General features: G+C 39.0%; 1 protein-coding gene across 2 annotated transcripts in view; it reads right to left on the reverse strand.

Moving 5' to 3' along the window:
* pbdc1 (polysaccharide biosynthesis domain containing 1) overlaps positions 1–22398 on the reverse strand; it is a 284354-nt gene that overhangs the window by 185981 nt on the left and 75975 nt on the right. Inside the window, exon 4 of one of the 2 annotated variants that reach the window (XR_007880812.1) lies at positions 7885–7899. The exons of the other annotated variant lie outside the window; for it this stretch is intronic. The gene's annotated coding sequence lies outside the window, so the exon portion shown is untranslated. Of the gene's footprint in view, positions 1–7884; positions 7900–22398 lie in introns of those variants that run through there. 2 annotated transcript variants of the gene reach the window in all.

Below are 22398 nucleotides of genomic sequence, written 5' to 3' on the forward strand. Positions count from 1 at the left end.
ATCACAGTATAATATCACAGTATATATATATATCACAGTATATATATCACAGTTTATATATCACAGTATAATATCACAGTATATATATCACAGTATATATATTACAGTATATATATATCACAGTATAATATCACAGTATATATATCATGGTATATATATCACAGTATATATATATCACAGTATAATATCACAGTTTATATATCACAGTATATATATTACAGTATATATATATCACAGTATATATATCACAGTATAATATCACAGTATATATATCACAGTATATATATCACAGTAAATACAGTATAATATACAGTATATATATACAGTATATATAAAGTATATATATCACAGTATAATATCACAGTATATATATCACAGTATAATATCACAGTATATATATCACAGTATATATATATCACAGTATAATATCACAGTATAATATCACAGTATATATATCACAGTATAATATCACAGTATATATATCACAGTATTATATCACAGTATATATATATCACAGTATAATATCACAGTATATATATCACAGTATAATATCACAGTATATATATCACAGTATAATATCACAGTTTATATATCACAGTATAATATCACAGTATATATATTACAGTATATATATATCACAGTATAATATCACAGTATATATATCACAGTATATATATCACAGTTTATATATCACAGTTTATATATCACAGTATAATATCACAGTATATATATATATCACAGTATAATATCACAGTATATATATCAAAGTATATATATCACAGTATAATATCACAGTTTATATATCACAGTATATATATATCACAGTATATATATATCACAGTATAATATATTACAGTATATATATATCACAGTATAATATCACAGTATATATATCACAGTATATATATCACAGTTTATATATCACAGTATAATATCACAGTATAATATCACAGTTTATATATCACAGTATATATATATCACAGTATATATATATCACAGTATAATATATTACAGTATATATATATCACAGTATAATATCACAGTATATATATCACAGTATATATATCACAGTTTATATATCACAGTATAATATCACAGTTTATATATCACAGTATAATATCACAGTATATATATATCACAGTATATATATCACAGTATATCACAGTATATATATATCACAGTATAATATCACAGTATATATATCACAGTATATATATCGCAGTATAATATCACAGTATAATATCACACTTTATATATCACAGTATATATATCACAGTATTATATCACACTTTATATATCACAGTATAATATCACAGTATATATATCACAGTATATATATATCACAGTATAATATCACAGTATATATATCACAGTATATATATCACAGTATAATATCACAGTATATATATATCACAGTATATATATCACAGTATTATATCACAGTTTATATATCACAGTATAATATCACAGTATATATATCACAGTATATATATATCACAGTATAATATCACAGTATAATATCACAGTATATATATATCACAGTATATATATCACAGTATAATATTACAGTATATATATCACAGTATATGTAGAAGAGTATATGTATCTGTATTATGTTGCAGAAGCAGCTGTGTTGTGGAGCTCAGGTGACGGGTCTCTAACCATGAACAGTCTACATTTATAATGACAGTCTTTAGCCTGGAGGGAGGATTATAGCAATTAACTGACTTCCTGTGACACAAACATTTCCTTCCTGTCACACAGTCTCATCATGAGGAAGTGATGTGTCGCACAGCCACGCAGACTGAGCCCCCGTAGACCCCACTGAACAGTCTTCTCATATAAAGGGGGATTAGACCCGGAGGAGGTCCTGTGTGACGGGAGGGAACCTGCTGCGGCCTCCGTAGGCAGGCTGCCGGCCTCGCTGGAGCTCCCGTACGTCGGACGAACCACAATGAGAGCTGTGTTTGAGATGCTGGTGGAGATTGTTGAGAGTGAAAACGACATGAATCAAACCGTCTGTTCGCCTTTAAGCAACATTATGTAACTTTTCTACCTTAAAATAACAGCTTCAAAGTCGTTTTGATGCTACGCTCAGTAGAATGTTCCTCTGGGCGTTTTTAGATCAGATACCATCGTCTGCGTGAGGTTGTTTTTTTAGGTTTGATGTCGATACAGAGTTTCCTGATGGACAGTAAAGTAAGCTCAGTTAGCCAGACCCGGTTTACAGCTGGTATCATCAGCATCTTGAGTGAGCCGATCACAAGGCTTAATTCCTGTTTCCAGTCGGGGCGCTATGAGTATGACTGAATATTGGCTTGAAGATGTGTTCAGGGACATGTGAGGTTTGGGGCTGATTGGAGATTATACTCTCAGGTTAGGCTTTATAACTTTTAATCATCTTTCGAGTGCACTGACCAGATTTCAAGCCGATCTGTCGAACGAAGGAGTTTGTTAAAAGTTATGGTCAATACCATATTCAGTTAACCCTGGTGTACCTGTCTGTCTCTCTATGTGTTGTGGGTGTGTCTCTCCTCCCACTCTCCCTGATTACCTGCTCACCTGTCTGACTGCTCACACCTGCCAGCCATCAGGTCCTCAGCAGTATATCAGCCCTGGTTCTTCAGCCGTCTGGTGAAGTTTATGATATGTTTTTCCTCATGTTGGCTTCCTTTAGCTTTGTTTTTCCTGCTTCAGGATCCTCACTCACTCCTGCTCACTCCTTCATCTGTCACACTCTCCGCTTCAAGGATTCAGTTTCTGTCTCCACCCTCCACTCCCGTCTGCTTGGATCTCAGCCATTATCTCCTCACCAGCGCCAGCCAGAGCTCCCTCCTCACCTTCTCATCCTCCTCCTGCACCTAGTTTTACAATAAAGCCCAGTTTCAGTCATCAGACTCAGAGTTTGTGTTATGCTTTTGTGTTCCTGTGTTTAACATAACAAATACAAAATACAAACCAAAATGCACATTCATTTCAAAATGACTGACTCTCTGTTGGGTGTAGGATATGGCTCCAAGAGGCTTTTTTTGTACATCTTGGTATGATACGTATACCTACCGATTTTCATCATTTTAGATGAAATGGGCTGCCAGGACTGCTTTGTTGAAGTTTTCCAGGGGGCGCTATGGAGCCATTTTGCCACATCAATGTACAAGATCCAGATCAGATGTGAAGTTTTGCATTTGGGACACGTGTACAAAGTTTAAGGAGTTTTGGAGAATGTTTAGAATCCCAAAACCACCCCAAAATGTTAAAAATGAAAAATATCGACATTTGCCGCGTCTCAATGTAAACAGCATTCAATGATAAGTCACACCACTCATAACATGACACTGACCAAATTTAAAGTCGATCAGATCGATTCCTTGAATGACTTTGTTAAAGTACAACACGAGCTAAGTTGCTGAGTTGTTGAGTGAATTTCAGTCACGAGAAATGTGATTAATTGGGGAATAAAATAATAATTCCTTCAGTTTCAATAGATCCTTGCTGCTGTCCGGAGGCATATACGTACGAAATATAATGTTTGTACAGATTCCATCCAGCTCATCATATTTACTGAGTGAACAGAAAATAATAAATACTGTGCCTGTATCGCACATTACTGGCTGCTGAGTGCAGAACTTTTACAGTTAAATACAGTAATTCTACAGGAACATAATACAGTTTATAATATATCACAGTAGTCAGCTGTAATACACAGTTACTTACTGTGAAAGTAATGTTACGTATTAAATATTTAACAGTGTGTATATCTGTGTCTTCCACTGTTGATCAGTTATCAATCAGACTCTTTCAGTGTGTTTGCAGCACTTTGGCTCAGTACGCAGCCTTGGCTCTGGTTTCAGCTCATTATAATTCAGCGTGCTTTACGGAGGGTTTCTGCACATACTGCCTGGATCTGCTTGAAATCGTCGCCTGCAGCAGAGCGTCGGCCGCTGCCAGGTTTTAGACGCTGGGAGAGTTTTTACAGCCGCTGCGGGTTTTGGCTGTAAAACAGTCGTCCTTACATCACAAGACACACGAGCTGTTTGAGATAACAGCTCCTGTAACACGCTGAGGGGCTGAAGCGCAAATTCATCAGTTAATTCTTTCTTCTGTATCGGCGCTGTACACAGGTATTTGTGGCAGGGAAGACGTTTGTGTATTAGTCTATTTATAAGACTTCCTGCAGGTCGGAGCTTTTCTATCACTTGCAGACACATTGAGGTTGTTGAGTGGATCAAAGTGAGCAAGACGTCGGAGGTCAGTTAAAGCTGGAGTTCCTAATGTTAGTAGAATTACTGCAGCTGTACAGTGACTCTGGACTACTAGGAACCCAAAATGATGTCATACCCCCACCGAAGGCAGAACAAAGCACCACAATGTTTTTCATATTCTCCAAGGTCTCCAACATATATGAAATGGATTCTTTTATTAAAATATTTCACTGCAAAAGTGGTTAAACTGACGGATATTGTGAATAAAAACAGAGCAAAGCCAAATGGGAGACGATCCACCTGAACTCATGTAATTTCATAATGCAAGCTCGGATTGATTCCAGATTTGGTGTGAAGGTGTGCAGGAGGTTCATCAGCGTGTCTGAAACACAGAATGTGAATATGTTGATGCATTGAGGAAATACAGAACTACAAACACAGACATACAATAGGCAGAAAAATCAAATATGAGGATCTATAATGAATGTATTAATTTACTTTAAGGCAGCTTCGGCTGGGATTGAAAGGTGTGACTGGATCCAGTAATATATTATGTGTAACTGTAGCAGGTATGGGTACCCACGAGTCTCCTCTTTACAGACACTTTATGCTAATCTCATACAGGCTTTTGCATGTGGTATAAATATGTAATGTGTTATTTTAGTGTATTTGAATATTTCTGCAGACTGGGGTCAATAAACAATGTTGGAATTGTATAAACTGGGAATGAAGGAAAGCTGGAACACATGCTTCATCCCACCCCTGCAGAAGTCAGTGTCCCCCCCTGCCAGTTAAAGTGTGGACATACCCCTGACTGAAAGAGCTGAAGAGCCGCAGGTTGCAGACTGTGCTGGAGGGAACTACAGCGTCCTGCATAGTGACCAGTGTGTGTGTGTGTGTGTGAACATGTGGCTGTAAATATAAATGATCCTGAGAATATATATATATTTTTTAGCTGAGTTTGGTTTAAATTCACACAAGCGAGAAGCAAACATGTGGATGAAATTATCAAAGAGTCGGACATTCTGTTTTGCTAAAAAGAAAATGTTCCCGAGTGTGAAAATTAAGCAGAGGAAACGCGACAACCCGAACCAGACGCAGTCTGCTGGGAAATCACTTTTACAACACAATGAACAGCAAACTCTCCGACAGCTCCGGGATTAGTCTGTCATGATTTTCCCTCTCATCATCCTCCCCGTTACACGCCCTCCACTCGGTCATTACTATTCCTCCTCTCTCTCTGCAACCTGAACTTCCTGCAGCACTGACCTCTTTTACCTTGGTCTCTAATTCAATTACAGCCACCACTAGAAAAGGCAATTATAATTAACACTGATTAATGAGGTGAAGTCAGGAGGATACATCAGTGATAGAGTGATTGGACAACATTAGGAGGGGGGACAATTACGGAGCTGCAGAATGAACTGAATTACAGCCGCGGTCGTTAGAGGAGGAACCAGCGCTCGTTGGGAGGGAAGTTAGGCCAGAGGTTAATATTCTGCTAAACACCAATCCACACCAGTCAGTCAGTCTGCTGTTTATCTGAACCAACAGGATGTGTGTGAATGATGTGCAGCTTCACAAAGACACAAACACTGTCCACCTACAAACATCAAGCTGAAGAATATGTGACTGTAGACACAGAATATGTTTGGATTTAGGTCAAAGTCTGGACATTTTAGTGCAAAGGGTTTCATATTTTGCTATAAATACACACAGTGACCGCCCTCTACTGGTTGGAACTGGCTGTTGCGATTAAATTTAGCTGTTGGCAGATCGTCACTAACCAACCCCTGCTGCTATAAAACCAACGTCTCCACTCCTGCTACATAGCCATTAGCCATTACACACTCTACAGGTACCAGACCGTTACTCCAAAAGTAGACAAGTCAGACAGAGAAACTTTCAGAAAATTTCAAAATAAAATACCTTGTGTAGATTCTGTAGATGGAATTTGACGCTGCATCAACATTGTGGCACCAGACAGGAAGTCACTCAGAGGAGGTTTGAACATGCTTGTTTTTTACTTTTTAAGGACAAAATACACAAATCAATAACGTCGGTCAGAAGGACTCACTCGGGGGGGATTTGAGGGTTAGCCTCTCTGAGCTGCTATCTTAGCTAACATTACAAAACAGATAGCTCACAGAAACTTTTACAAACAGCATGACTGTGCTTCTAGTGACTGTAAAAGCTCCAGTAGATTGCTTTCTGATCACTGTGGCTACCGGGATTTAAAGTCGTTATTACTGAAAATAATCAGAAAAATATTTCAACCTTTTTTCAATACAGCTTCAATTAACAGAAAAACAAATCGTAGAACGAAAGCGACGAATCGTAGTTGATCTTTAACCTGCAAAGAGTGGACTAAATAAAAGGTAAAGGTAACATATGTTGTACTAAAGTACAGTTAATAAACTTACACACATATATTACATGTAGTAATGTGAGTGAGTTTCAATTGCAGTTACCAATACTGTCTGTGTGTCTGTCTATCTGACTGAACTGTGTGAAAACATTTCTTTCATAACAGAATCACATTAACATTTGAAATACTTTTTCTGCTTATTCAGTCGCTGCAGCTCAGAGAAACATGATCCGACTGTGAATGAAAAAACTCTCATTTGCTCAGATGTGATGATAATAAATAATATAAATAATCCTCCAGTAACCTTTTATATTTATTTCAAAGTATATTTATTCATCAGCTCCTGGAAAACTGTGCACAGTGTTTCAGTCAGGTACAAATTATTTGGCAATAAATTAATCAGGCTGTTTATTCAAACATTAGGTTCTTTGTATGGAGGACCAACATTGCAAAATTCAAAAATAAATGACTAGATTAAACATAAAAATATAAACTGTTAAATTCTTCCTGCACTACATCATACAAATTAGTTTTTTATAATTATTTTTATAACCCTAAGTAGCATAAAGGGAACTATATTTTAAATTTCACTATACAACCCTGTAAATGGCCGAAGGATCTCTCCTAGGTTTCTGCCTTTTAACAGGCAGTTTTTCCTTGCCCTTGTCTCCAAGGTCTTGCACATGGTGGTACTGTTGGGTCTCTGTAAATAATGTTATAAAGAGTTCGGTCTAGACCTGCTCTATTTGAAAAGTGTCCTGAGATAACTTCTGTTATGAATTGGTGCTATGCAAATAAAACTGAATTGAATTTAATTGAAAAAATGTAATCATATAATACATAACCCGTCTTTAAAGCTGGTTACTTTAATTTGATCTTTGCATTATTATCTTATATTTCCATCACATCATGTTTATGTTCTGTACATCTGAATATTACTTTAATAAGCTTAAATAACTTTCATCGTTAACCTCATGTTAAATATACTGCTCTTGATCTGTTGGTGTCGGTTGAATCGCCATTATGAACCCTTTTTCATGTCAACATGCTCAGCTGGAAGAGAAAAACAGCATTAAAGTGAAACTTCTGAGGTGGTGAAGCAGCGTGGGATCATGGGGGTTGTTGTCTTCACCATCATTGGCGTCATTGCAGTCAGCTTCTCCCGGTTAGGATTCCTTCAGTGTTCATGGTTCAGGAGGTTTCTACCGGGAGCCCAATGATCCACAGAGGTCTCCTCCTCTCCAACACAAACAGACCCGCTGATTAAAACCACTAAACACACTGAATAAAGCAGTTCCACCTTAAACACACTGAATAAAGCAGTTCCACCTTAACAATCACTGCTTCTCCCACGCTGTTGGACAGACAAAGGACGTCCCGGAGGGGCTGCGAGCCGAGCTGCTGCTAACGTTAGCTCAGCTTGTTTCTCTGATAACTTAAGATCCAGACGTCCGATGACTAAAATCCTTCATCCGGTTCAAATCTAGAGTTAAAAAGCACCAAGATCTAAACAGTGGATGGTAACAATGTGGCTTCAGACTGGATCAACAGTCAATGTATGAAAGGGAACCATCGGTCTAGAACGGTCAAGATCAGGGTCTGCATCAGCAGTCCAGCCAGAAAGCGATGTGGCCTTTCCTGTTGGATTTTGGGGGATTTCTTATTCTGGATGCACATCAGAGACTTTGATATACTCAGGAAGTGTAACTCACACTGAATGATATTAATTCATGTCTGTGAGTTCACATTTGACTCAGTTAGGATTCTGAAAAGGAATCACACTTCAACTCCACACTGCAAGAACAGCCCTTCTAGAAACAGAACAACATCTGCCAGTGTGGTTAACCACTTTAGTTCTTACAACTAGTATAGATAGATAGATAGATAGATAGATAGATAGATAGATAGATAGATAGATAGATAGATAGATAGATAGATAGATAGCAATGGGCCATTTTGCTTATTACAAGGAATAAAAACTCAGTTATTTAAGATTCTTTAAATCAGTATTTTGGTCACTTTATTTAGCTGAATTCAAGAATTGGCAAAAACTCTGACAAGAAGACAGAATTTCTTCAAACAGAATAATAAAGATAAGTGACTTTGTGTTAAATGAAGGCTCCAGAAACATTCTTATATTTATAATTTTTTATTAAAAAAAGACGACAACTGAGCAGTTGTGTGAGTGGTTTTACTCTTCAGGACAATAATCTGGCTCCTCTGCTGGGATATTAGCTAACCAGCGTTGTAGATTGCTCTTGCCGTGCAGAGGAAGCCTGAATGGTGTGCAGCATTTAGAAGCAGTTCCTTTGATGTGGACATTTTGTCTGTTTTTCTGCAGAAGCAGCACAGAATTAATTAAAGTGGAGCATTATTTGAGTACATGATGTTTGCAGCTGCAGTCAGACTGTCTTCAGTCGGCTGGAGGCACTTTACCACTCGAGCTGAGTCTGACCTGCAGGCAGCGAGCTCTCCAGAATGCTTTTGTCTTATCTCCCTTCATTAATTCATACAACCTGTATCGCACTCACGTGTCAGGGACTCTGTAGAGCGGGAACAGGGTTTTTACAGTAGATGTCATTTTCAGTTACACACAGCTTTGTTCATTTAATAAAGATGTAATTATATCTGAAGATACAGACATGTTCTGGGGAGTTCTCTGCAGGTTTAATATCCACTTGTGTCCCATCACGCAGGATAAATCAAATCTCCTTTAAATTAAATCTAAAATTAAATCTCAGATCAAGTTAAATCAAATTTGAACCCCCAATTTCTGCTACCTTTGACCAAACATGTGAAGTGTAGTTTGGAAGTTTTTATTCTGGTGACTAATGATCTTTGGCTGTTTATGCAGAAGATCTATCAGATCTTTGAGTCCACAGAGGACAGTGGAGAACCGGATGTATGAGTTTCCTGATGAGAGTCTCACTCTCTCTTCTTCCATACAGCACGATGTTCATTTATAATAAAGCAGAGACGCTTTAGGCCGTTAAAGTTATGGAAAGATCATAAATCTGGATTAATAAACTAGACTTAAAGGTCTTTATGACGACATGTGAAAATGCTTGAATGTGCAACTTGGTAAATTACAAAAAAACATACATTTACTACAGGACACCATACGGCAAAAGTTTTTGTGTGCTACCTGTTTGTAGCTAAGCTAACAGCTGTGGTGTAGCTAAGCTAGCAGTTTAGGTTCAGGCTGATTTAAAAGGCTAGTTGAGACATTTTCAACCCTCAAAATGCAGATTTTCCTCACAGTACAGTCACATAATTCAGATTAGTAGGGTGGAATACCGTGTTAAACAAAAATGTATATACATATAGACAAATTATATATTATAAGATATTTCTTGAGATTCTTGTGTGAATCAGTTTCTCAACCAACTGCTGCTTCACTAAAAATAATGAAACCATGTTTCAGTGGTTATAATTACTTCTGCAGACTAACAGGCGATCAGACAAAAGCCTTTCTCTGACATTATCATATCCATGCTAACTGTGCTTGGGCTGCTGCTGTGACCTCTGTGGGTGTGGGGGGTTAGTGCGTGGGGTACCTGGGGTCAGCCTTTGGGCAGTCCGGCCTCGTGGCAATCACCGCTGCTGACGAGAATTGATTGGTTCATCACAGAGTTTCCCACACACAGAGCAAGACACACATTCCACCGTAATTATGTGCAAGCGCCGACAGTTTCTCCTCGCAGAAACATTATGTTTCCTCGCCGCTTTCTAACTTCCTCACAGGCCTATAGGAGCACACCTGTGAGGCAGTATCAGTGTTTGACTTTCTCACTCCCTCCGCCGAGCAGACAGAGATTTAATTTAATTTAATTTCAACTCTCCTCCACAGGGACACTCAGATAACATTAATTAGGTTTTCTCTTTTAACTTTTTTAACACCACCCTTGTGTTCTTGTGGCTTTTATGCAAAGGCATTCCTGCGAGGGTTGTCCACACTGTAAAAAATAAAAGTATGGTAAAAACAACAAAACAATATAATAAATACTTTTTCTACTATTCTGGTAAAATGATCTTAGTACTGTTGAGTTTGAATCCATATTTCACCACATAAATACAAGTTTTTACCATCAAAAGAACGTTTACATGTTGTTTCCTGTTTATTTTACAGATTTTTATCTGTATTTTTTGTGAATTTACATGTCCAATATAAAATCTGTAACTGTAAGTAATCATAAAATTACTGCTTATTTAATTTTATTTTCCTTTCACATTTAAAGATTAAAATATATCTATATTTTTGCAGATAGTTACTGTTCATTTAAAAGATTAATCTGTTAAATTCAAGTTTAATACTGTTAATACATTAATAAAATGATGATTAGTGAGATTAAAAGTAGAAAGTATTTGTTCTGTATTTTTTTTGTTAATTGACAGATATCTTGTATAATGATGGAAGTTTTCACAACACAAACGTTGAATAAATGTTGTTTATCAGTGTCAAAATACAGTTGTTATCAGTGTAAACAGCAATAATTACTGTAATTTCACAGATAATGACTTTTATTACAGTTCTATAACTTTTAACATTCACATTAAAATAAGAAAAATCTAATAATAATGCTGTAAATGTAAGCCTGATTATTTATATCTGTCATTTTTTGTCTTTTTTATGTTTAATTAAAAATATTTACACTGTTAAAACAATGACATGAGCTATAAATACAGGTGAACTCTGCTATAATCTGTCCAATTTACAGTCTGTAATATAAAAACACGACTTTAAACTGTATAAATTCCATTAAAATGCTGTATAAAATAAATGTTTTTCTGTGAGATATCACGGTGTTTTACTGTTACAGAAACTTTAACCTATTTAGAGTTTATGGTCTTTTCCTGTCACAGTTTGACAGGTTTTCACTGTAAAATCTCCAGACATTTTCACAGTGTACCTGTCTCTGCCTCCTGCGTCTATCTACCTGTCTGTCTGATTGATGCTCTGTCTGCCCATCTATCCTCCTCACATGCACATTATTTCTCACCTTTATCTCGACCCGTGGTCCTGACAGGAGCTATTTCTCCCGCACACATAAATATTTCCTGACACCGGCGGTCTGGGCGGTAGTTATGGATACAGTCCGGCTTTTAAATGTGTTTCTGAGAGCTCAGGATTGATGCTATGACGGCTCTATAATTATAGTTGACAGAGGCGAGGCAGACACTGGGAGAGAATAAAAGCAATTCCTGCACTGTTGCTTTTATCTGAATACTTAAAATATATCAACTGGATCACTGGAGAGACTAAAACCCGGAGCTCTCAGACCTTTATTTTGGGGAGTCAATAAGGTTATCGGCCAGCCGATGTTATCGGCCGATTTTTGCGTGTTTTACGTGTATCGGCATCGGCCGATACGGGCTGCTGCGTTCGCCGATCCGGCATTATTTACAGACAGGCGTCCACAGGCAGCTCCGTGTTGCTGCAGACGCTGCAGTGCGGGTGCAGACCATGCATAGCCCCTCCCCCACTAAGAGAGTGCTGGAAGCCTGCTCTTCAACACAATGCTAAGTTTTAAACTTTCAAAGCATCTTTTAACTGTTTAACTTAGCTGAAATATTGCCATACACTTCGAAAGTGCAAACACGAATGCTAAATGCATGCTCTATATGTGTTTTGCTTGAAACTATAGCTAAGCAAGTTTGTGGGTCCAAATGGTCAACGGGAATGCCGAATGCCTCGTCTATAAAACTGCTTGCCATTGTGGCTATATGTATTCATACGGTAGCTCTTACGAACACTGGTCATAGGATTAGGTAATGCCGACGTGGTTCTGTGGTGTTGTAGCAGTTTTATTTAGCGACCACCTGGCTGGAGGTTTGGACGCGTGAGTGTGTTTCTCTCTCCCTCTCCCTACTTGGAGCGGGGCGGAGTTCCCTTGCCATCGCGGTGATATCATAGTGCAACCCCCCCTCAAGAAGAGCTTTAATGATGAGTCATTTAGTAACGTTTATCATGTACCAGACAAGTGCACTGTGATGGCCTTACTAGTGTTTAGAGCCGTTTGCACACGTTAGCATTAGCAATCCAGTTCAATGGTGGTTACGTTTTTCAGTCAGCTTAAGAACAGAAGTTCATGTGTGTGTGTGTGCGTCTCACGCAGTGGGACACACACACATCACAGCCATATATGAGAGTGCTGCTGACTGAAGGAGAGCTTTTAAAACTTTGAGAAACAGTTTTATACTTGGTTGAATATTTATTCCTGTTAACGTTGATAGATCAGAAACTTGAACAGTTTGTTGCTTAATGCGCACTGACATCACGTTATTTTCCTCTGCTCTTTCCTCTGATCTTTTACGTTTCTCTTTTCCACAAATCACCAAGAATGTCTTTGAAACTCCTCTGTGTGGGGTAAAGAGTTTGATCTGATCTTAGAGATTATTTTAGCTACTGTGTGCAATAGTGTGTCATTATTTTATTTATGCTTAAATATTTATTTTCAGAATTTATTTTCAGTATTTGCAGCACTAAACTCTTTTTTTACTTGTTCTACCTCACCTGTTTTTAATATTTGTTAAATATTGTTTACTTGTTCTTGTTCTACCTCACCTTTTTTAATTTCAATAAATGCTCCTTTTATTCAATGAGACTCAAATATCAGCTCAAGAAAATCGGCAGTCGGTATCGGTCATCGGCATCGGGCCTAAGAAATCCATATCGGTCGATCCCTACTCTGCTGCGTCCAAACATTAAAACTATATGAAGTCCACATGAAACCAGAAGCAGATAGAGCTGGATGTGAGTTACGTCCTTCAGTCCAGCAGCTATCACGGACTGGGAGCTCCCAGTGAACAGCACCACCAGACTGGCACCGAATGCCGAAATCAGTTTGACGACAGGGAATAAAGAAGTGAAGCTGTTATAATTCACTACAAACTGAAAGTAGGTGTGAAACAGTTCAAATAAAATTGAGTTATAGAAACATAACAGAGAAGTGACAGCTGACATGTATAACCCATGGTGGGAGCAGATGTATTGATTAGTTGTATTAATTATTGAAGCTGATCAAACTTTCTTTCTTCACATTCCTGAACGATATTCACCTTCATACAGGTAGTTACTATGGTAACGGCAGCTTCAACACATAACAGACAGTGACGGTGGTCGACCAACCAGCTCTGATTTTACTGAGAAATGTTTGTACAGAATACACTGTATCTTAATGGATGATGATTACACCTTTTTTCCCCTGCAACTGTAATGGATTACCTTTTTGTATTCTGATTATGTAACTCACATGTAATCCATTACTCCCCCAGGCTGCACAGTTGAACTCAGGTCGAACAGCAAACTGCAGACCGTTTTCCTTTTGTCAAACAGATGTTTTTTGCATTCAGAAGCAGGATGTTCAGTCACAATCTGAAGTTGAGCTTTGGCAGGATGAATGTTTCACTGAATCATTCAAGGCCAACAGAAACAACTGAACATCAGTACAAAACAAAAATCTTTTATTTCATCTCCAAAGTAGAAACTTGAGAGAGAAAAACAGAATTTGAGGTTTTCTGATCCTGAGAGGACCAAAAAACAAAAGTTAATCTTCACATGTAATTTTGGAGGACACCCGAACATCAGGCTGCCTGTTGTTGTTTCGGTCTCTATGAAAAAACACAAATTACACAAAAGCAATTAAAAAGATTCCCTTTCATCAACAGGCAGGACCGCTCTGCTGTGTTTGCATGCAGGACTGTTTGCGGGGGAGAAAACGAGGAGAACAATCAGAGAGCATCTGTGTTTGTGGGAGCTGACGGCGAGGAGCAGTTGTGCAGCTGCAAGCAGAAACCGCTTCATTGATCCTCTTGACTTCATACGAGCCCCCGAGGCTTCGACGCCACACACATTAATTCACGCACTCAGGATCAAACACACAGTGTCACACCGCCACCAACAGCAGCGCTTAATTGGTCCTGTTCGATGTCAAATCAACGTCAGGGGGTAATTGCAAAGATGGCGGCCATTTTGATTTTCTTTAGGTGAAAGTGTATTAGTTTGTATTAGTATTAGTTTGAACAAATTTTCTCTAAAAACATCAGATTTTTGTTTGTTTATATTCTAAACAGCAGAAGCGTTTGATGCGGTTACCATGGTAACAGGTGTTGATATTGTCCATCCCGTTGTTTGTGGAAAAGCCTCTGTTGACTCAGTTTAAAGGACCAGTGGGAGACATTAGGGAGGATCTATTGGCAAATATTAAAATATATATATATATTTATATTTTTTATTGATAATATACGGAGCCCCTAAAGGGATATGGGAAAAAAGAAAAAAAGAAGAAACGTTTCTAGTGCGCACTAGATACTATCTTGTGCCACTAGATACAACATGGCTAATTTTAATATTCAAATGAGCCATGTGTTGATTCGCCATGATCCTATCTAGTGCTCACAAGATAGTATCTAGTAGAAACGTTTCATTTTTTATTTTTTCCCATGTCTGTTTAGGGGCTCCGTAATAATATTTGATCCAGTCAAGATTTCACAGATTTCTTGTGGGATTTGTTTTTCACTGCAGCTTTTCTAAAAACATTTTAAGCATTTTTTTTATCACATTGAAATTATGGGAGAAAGTGAAAATTATAAAAAACAGTTCATGTCATTTTGTCTTGTATTGATTACTGGCGATGGCTGATCAGGCTAATTATATTTTTTTGGAGTTAAAATAACTTATCACATTACAGTATGCACATTACTAACAGCAGAATGCAGATAACAGATGAGTACAGTTGTGTATCATCAGCACAGCAATTGACAGATCAACAACTTTAAGGGTGCATGTGTAACCCTAACCCATGATTCGAGCGTTTTAATGGACCCTAAACCTAAACTAAATTATAATTCATTTGAAAGCCTTGTTCTTAGTCTTTCTCACCCAAACTGGAAAACATTGCAGCCAGTTCTATTTGTTACAGTGTACCGCGCTCCTGGACCGTACTCTGATTTTATATCTGAATTCTCAGAGTTTCTATCAAGTTTAGTCCTTAAATCAGATAAAGTAATTATTGTAGGTGATTTTAATATTCATGTGGATGTTGACAATGACAGCCTTAGTAATGCATTTATATCATTAATAGACTCAATTGGCTTCTGTCAGAGTGTAAATAAACCAACTCATTGTTTTAATCACACTCTTGACCTTGTTTTATCATATGGCATTGATATTGAACATTTAATAGTCTTCCCACATAATCCTTTCCTATCTGACCATTATTTAGTAACTTTTGAATTCATACTATTAGATTATAAGCCATTAGGCAAAACTTCCTACAGCAGATGTCTATCTGACAGTGCTGTAGCTAAATTTAAGGAGGAGATTCCTTCAGTGTTTAATTCAATGCCATGTCTGAATTTAACAGAGTCCCATAATAACTTTAGTCCCTCTGAAATTGATAATCTTGTCGATAGTGCTGCAGGCTCACTACGATCAACATTAGACTCTATCGCTCCTATAAAAAGGAAATTATTAAAACATAGGAGACTAGCACCTTGGTATAACCACCAAACCCACTAGTTAAAATAAATAGCTAGGAAATCTGAAAGGAAATGGCGCCCTTCCAAATTATCAGAATATCACTCAATTTGGCAAGATAATCTTAAAACTTATAGAAAGGCCCTCCGTAATGCCAGAGGAGCCTATTACTCAGCACTAATAGAAGAAAATAAGAACAACCCTAGGTTCCTCTTCAGCACTGTAGCCAGGCTGACAGAGAGTCACAGCTCTATTGAGCCACATATCCCCATAAACTTAAGTAGCAATGACTTCATGAGCTTCTTCTATAATAAAATTATTACTATTAGAGAGAAAATTAATCACCAACTGCCATCAACAGTTATCAGTGGCTCTCCAAGTTCAGGGACTTCTGTCAATGTAAACTTAGATATATATTTAGACTGTTTTTCTGCTATCGATCTTCATCAGTTAACTTCAATCATTTCTTCATCGAAGCCATCAACCTGTCTATTAGACCCGATCCCAACTAGGCTGCTTAAAGAAGTTGTTCCCTTAATTGGCACTTCTTTACTGGATATGATTAATCTTTCTTTATTATCAGGATATGTACCACAGTCCTTTAAAGTAGCTGTAATTAAACCCCTTCTTAAAAAGCCCACTCTTGACCCAGGGGTTTTAGCCAACTATAGACCGATTTCTAACCTCCCCTTCCTCTCTAAGATTCTGGAGAAAGTAGTCGCCATAGAGTTGTGTGACTTTCTACATAACATTAGTTTATTTGAGGATTTTCAGTCAGGATTTAGAGTTCATCATAGCACAGAGACAGCTCTGGTTAAAGTTAATAATGACCTTCTGACTGCTTCTGACAATGGACTTGTCTCTGTACTTGTATTATTAGATCTTAGTGCTGCATTTGACACCATTGACCATGATATTCTTTTACAGAGACTTGAGCATCAAATTGGCATTAAAGGAACCGCACTAAGCTGGTTTAAGTCATATTTATCAGATCGCTCGCAGTTTGTACATGTTAACGATGAATCTTCAATAAATACTACAGTTAGTCATGGAGTGCCACAAGGTTCTGTACTTGGACCAATACTATTTACTTTATATATGCTCCCTTTAGGCAACATTATTAGGAATCACTCCATTAACTTTCACTGTTATGCAGATGATACGCAGTTATATCTATCAATCAAGCCCGATGAAATTAATCAATTATCTAAATTACAAACATGTCTTAAGGACATATAATCCTGGATGACCTGCAATTTTCTGATGTTAAACTCAGAAAAAAACAAAATTCTTGTTCTTGGCCCCAAAAACCTTAGAGACTCACTGCCTAAAGATATAGTTACTCTAGATGGCATTAACTTGGCCTCTAGCACCACTGTCAGGAATCTTGGAGTTATCTTTGATCAGGATTTGTCATTTAACTCCCACATAAAGCAGACCTCCAGGACTGCCTACTTTCATTTACGTAATATTACAAAAATTAGACACATACTATCACAGACAGATGCAGAAAAACTAATCCATGCATTTGTTACTTCTAGTCTGGATTACTGCAACTCTTTATTATCAGGTTGCCCCAATAAGTCCATTAAAACGCTCCAATTAATTCAGAACGCGGCAGCACGAGTACTGACAGGAACTAGAAAAAGAGATCACATCTCTCCTGTACTAGCTACTCTGCATTGGCTCCCTATAAAATGTAGAATTGAATTTAAAATACTCCTCCTCACCTATAAAGCTCTTCATGGTCAGGCCCCTTCATATCTTAAAGAGCTCATAGTACCTTATTACCCCACTAGAACACTACGTTCTCTGAATGCTGGGCTACTTGTGGTTCCTATAGTCTCTAAAAGTAGAACAGGAGCCAGAGCCTTCAGTTACCAAGCTCCTCTCCTGTGGAACCAGCTTCCAGTTGTGGTTCGGGAGGCAGACACCCTCTCCACATTCAAGAGTAGGCTTAAGACATTCCTCTTTGATAAAGCTTATAGTTAGGGCTGGATCAGGTGAGTCCTGAACCATCCCTTAGTTATGCTGCTATAGGCCTAGACTATCGGGGGATTTCCCATGGTGCACTGAGCTCCTCTCTTCCTCTCTCTTTATGCACTCATTCATGTTCCATTAATGCATGTTACTAACTTCACTTCTTCCCCGGAGTTCTTGTGCTTTCTCGTCTCGCAAGTTCTTATCGATCCTGGTGGAGCCTCCTGCCATGGTCCTGCTAGATTGCCATTGCCAATACTGTTGTTGCTGTGCACCTGTCTGTCTGTCTCTCGCTCTCTCTCTCTCTGTCTCCCTCTCTCTCTCTCTCTCTCACCCCAACTGGTCGAGACAGACGACCACCCACCTAGAGCCGAAGGATCTGTCCTAGGTTTCTGCCTTTTAACAGGCAGTGTTTCCTTGCCCTTGTCTCCAAGGTCTTGCTCATGGTGGTACTGTTGGGTCTCTGTAATTAATGTTATAAAGAGTTCGGTCTAGATCTGCTCTATTTGAAAAGTGTCCTGAGATAACTTCTGTTATGAATTGGCGCTATACAAATAAAATTGAATTGAATTGAATTGAAAATTGAATAAAGAAAATAAAATAGGTCCAAGAATCAGTATAGTGAAAGACAGGTGTTTCCCATGATTCCTATCAGATTGTTCAAAAAGTTATTTTAGTTATTTTCCCCTTCCAAGTAAAGTTGTATAAAAAACTACTTGCATGTTTGTTTCTGCGTCAGTAAGTTTGTAGCTAAGCTAGCGGCTGTGTTGTAGCTAAGCTAGCGGCTCAGGAAGGTTAACTCTGAGCCTTTTCTTATACAATTGTTAATAAGGTCAATATTAACAGCAGCATCAATGTGTTTAATCACAGTACAGTAATCTAATTCAGTTTAAAGCTAAAAAAAAACAAAATCCCCCAAATCCTGACAGAAATATTCTGTTCCTCCTTTTGCTGCGGAACCCCTACAATCCCACTCAAGGACCCCAGTTTGTCAATCAATGTCCTGGAGAGACAACAGCGCTGCAGTGGTTCTGTCCAAATCTAGGCCAAATTTGAAGTGAATTAATGTTTCCATCCAGAGCTGTTGTTCATGGACAGCTGCTCATTCTGCAGGCAGTCATTAAAGAAAAGGAAACAACAACTGGGATCAACTGTGTGCCACCGCAGCATCAACATCAATGTTATTACCAAAGGGACGAAGGTTACATCAAATACACCTCAGAACTGCCTCGCTGTCTCCACCTGTCTCAGTGTCATCACACACACGCTCTCCACAAACACTGCATGCCTTTCTACCTCCCGCTGTGGTCGCAGAGCTTGCTGCACATCAAACGCTGAGCCTGCTGCCATCTCTGCACGCACACACAATCAGAACATCTCCACGTTGCACCGCATGTTTCCTCAACGTTATCTGTGAATGTACGTCCGTGGCGTGTCTGTGCAGGTACAGTCATGTGACCGAGCTGAAACCACCGACCCAACTTCTGGAGCTACCGCGACTGAATACCAAAGAGCAGCTCCCACTGCGTCTAAACACAGGAGCACCGGGGGGGGGCGCGGCAGACGACGACAGCTATAAACACATCCAGCTCTCAGACGTCAGCAGAGAGGAGATAATCGCAAGCAGAAGGTACGAAGGGAGGGATGTGGCGAGGGAGAAGGGGCAGGATGAAGTGTGGGGCAGTGGAGCGAGTGGGAGAAAGGCAGTCAGTGTGAACGCTGAGGGGAAGCTGTAAGCACTCTAATAGCCTCACCGCAGGACGCCAACCTGAGAGAGGCCGGCACTGAACTCTCAGCTTCCCTCTGTCTGCCTTTGTACATCAGACACACAGTCACAACCTGAGGCAGAGCGCCATCAGAGCGCCATTCTTCTCATACATACAGTCTGACAACAGCCTCCTGAATGCTGTACAGGGAAACATTCGCTGCCTGTTTCATTTTCACATGATAGAGTTCATAGAGTGAAAGAAATGCTGCGTTTTTACTGCAATGTAAGACAGTCGGAGTCTGCATGCGGTAATTTAATTTTAAAAAATTAACTGTATTCTCTATTTCTATGTCTGACTTCCTGCCAGTGTGATCTGCTCTGTGCTGCTTGACACCAATGGGTCGCGACTTCCATCAAAAAGCCAATCGCTACAGGTGGCTGCTTCAAAAACGCTTTGGCAAAGAACGCCAGGGAAAAAGCAGCTGGAGCGTCTGTGAAGCGGCCGAATGTACAACCGGACGATCAAATATGATTGACAGAAAAACTGTATTAAAGCAGACGTCGAGCTCTAGATGAGTAAACTCTGGCTTGATAAATTAGTTTCCTTGGGTTTACCTACTATATCCCTACTGCAGCTCTCTCACAGTCAAAGAGCTAACTAGCTAGCTGACATATTCACCGGCATAGAAAACAGCATAAAAATGTTTGCACATGTACACACATTTGGCACAGATGAGTGTATCAACAGTTTAAGCAACATCTCTCGTTTGGATTTTGTCAGCTGGACAAGAAAAGGACGACGTTCAGAGAGATTTTAGTAAAAAATGTATTTAATTTATAGTTTATTTCCCTTTTTAGAACACAGTGGATGTGGCTCTAATCCAGTCACATCCTTAAGCCATTCATGATTACAGCGCACACACATTAGCGGGAGCAGATGTCTTTGTTGGGCTGATACGTCGCTCCCTTGCGATGGAGCTTAAGTGAGCTGCTGCACACTGTTTGTCAGCGCAGAGGAGGAGGAGGAGATGGATCACTCGTGTGAGGAGGTCGGCACGAGGGTCGTGTTGCATGGGAGACTCATTGACATGTCAGTGAATTGATTTACATTAACCAGGGCGGATCACCTATTAGTCTAATCACTCTGCTCATTAGAGGGCTTCAGGCTCATCACTGCTCCTCCTCTACCTCTCTCTTCCTCAGTCCTCTCGCTCTCTTTCCATCGTTATCCAACAGTTTAATGGACTTTCTCCGGTTTGATTTCATCTGTTCGTGCATGGCACTGAAGCATATTCCATTTATCTACATGGTTTACATTAGAAATCATTAACTGTACAGCTTACATTACTGATTAATTCATGAAAGTGGGGCAGTAATTCTTAAAATGTGTTATTCCAAACTTCCACTGGTTTTTGTTTATTTTAAAACGACTATAAAATAAACTTGAAACTCTAACTTTGGTAATATATCACAAAACACAAGTCCACACCAAGTGACCGAAAAATGACTCCAACTGTGAAGTAACAAAAGCTGCAGTTCCTCTAACGTCCAGCGCCGGCTCCAGCAGTGAGTCAGTCTCAATAAGGCCCCATATTAAAATGTCCAACTTTACAGCAGAAATAAACATGTTTACAGTCTTTTGGTCTCTAGAGCTAATTCCCCTGTTAATGGCAACTGTACAACTCACCCCTTTAAATAATATTAAGGCTTAAAGTTATACATAATTTGAGTGACAGGTGGGTGCCATCAGTCACATCAAAACAATAAGAAAAGAGGAAGTTAGATGAGGTTGAAGCAGCGTGGGATCATGGGAGTTGTTGTCTTTACCACCATTGGCGTCATTGCAGTCAGCTTCTCCTGGTTAGGATTCCTTCAGTGTTCATGGTTCAGGAGGTTTCTACCGGGAGCCCAATGATCCACAGAGGTCTCCTCCTCTCCAACACAAACAGACCCGCTGATTAAAACCACTAAACACACTGAATAAAGCAGTTCCACCTTAAACACACTGAATAAAGCAGTTCCGCCTTAAAAATCACTGCTTCTCCCACGCTGTTGGACAGACAGAGGACGTCCCGGAGGGGCTGCGAGCCGAGCTGCTGCTAATATTAGCTCAGCTGGATCCAGACGTTTAAAGATGATTTGAGTTCTTGTTGTTTAGCTTGAGCAGCTCTCACTTCATTCCCTGGGCTTCCTCTTCTGTCTATCTCAAGGACACAGAAAATAGGTCCAGTGTTTACAGACATTTAAATGCAGAAATATTACATTTTACAGCTTTCAACATCAGTATGTTAGCATTGCCACTGTGAGAGACTGTATTCAGCCACAGTGGTGCTTTGAGCCAATGTCAGTCTGCTGTCTTTAAATATGATACATGTTTAGACAATTTTGAGTAAATTCTGACATTTCACACCACCAGGACGCCAGAACACTTGATTGCCACCATTTTCTTGTGGGATATTTGTTGTTATTATTTAGATGTCAGACACGCAGGTTGAGCAGCAGACAGAAACAATGTGAACGCTGCTCTCAGGTCAGTGAAGGAGAACATGAAGCCACGGCCTCAAACTAACAACAGGTAATTTTTAGTTTGATCAGAGTTGTTGCACAGCTGTTCTGACATCTGAAGTCAAATTACAGGTAAGATTGTATGAAGGGAGAGAGA

The sequence above is a fragment of the Dicentrarchus labrax genome, unplaced genomic scaffold (assembly GCF_905237075.1).
Source record: "Dicentrarchus labrax unplaced genomic scaffold, dlabrax2021, whole genome shotgun sequence".
Lineage (NCBI taxonomy): Eukaryota > Metazoa > Chordata > Actinopteri > Moronidae > Dicentrarchus > Dicentrarchus labrax.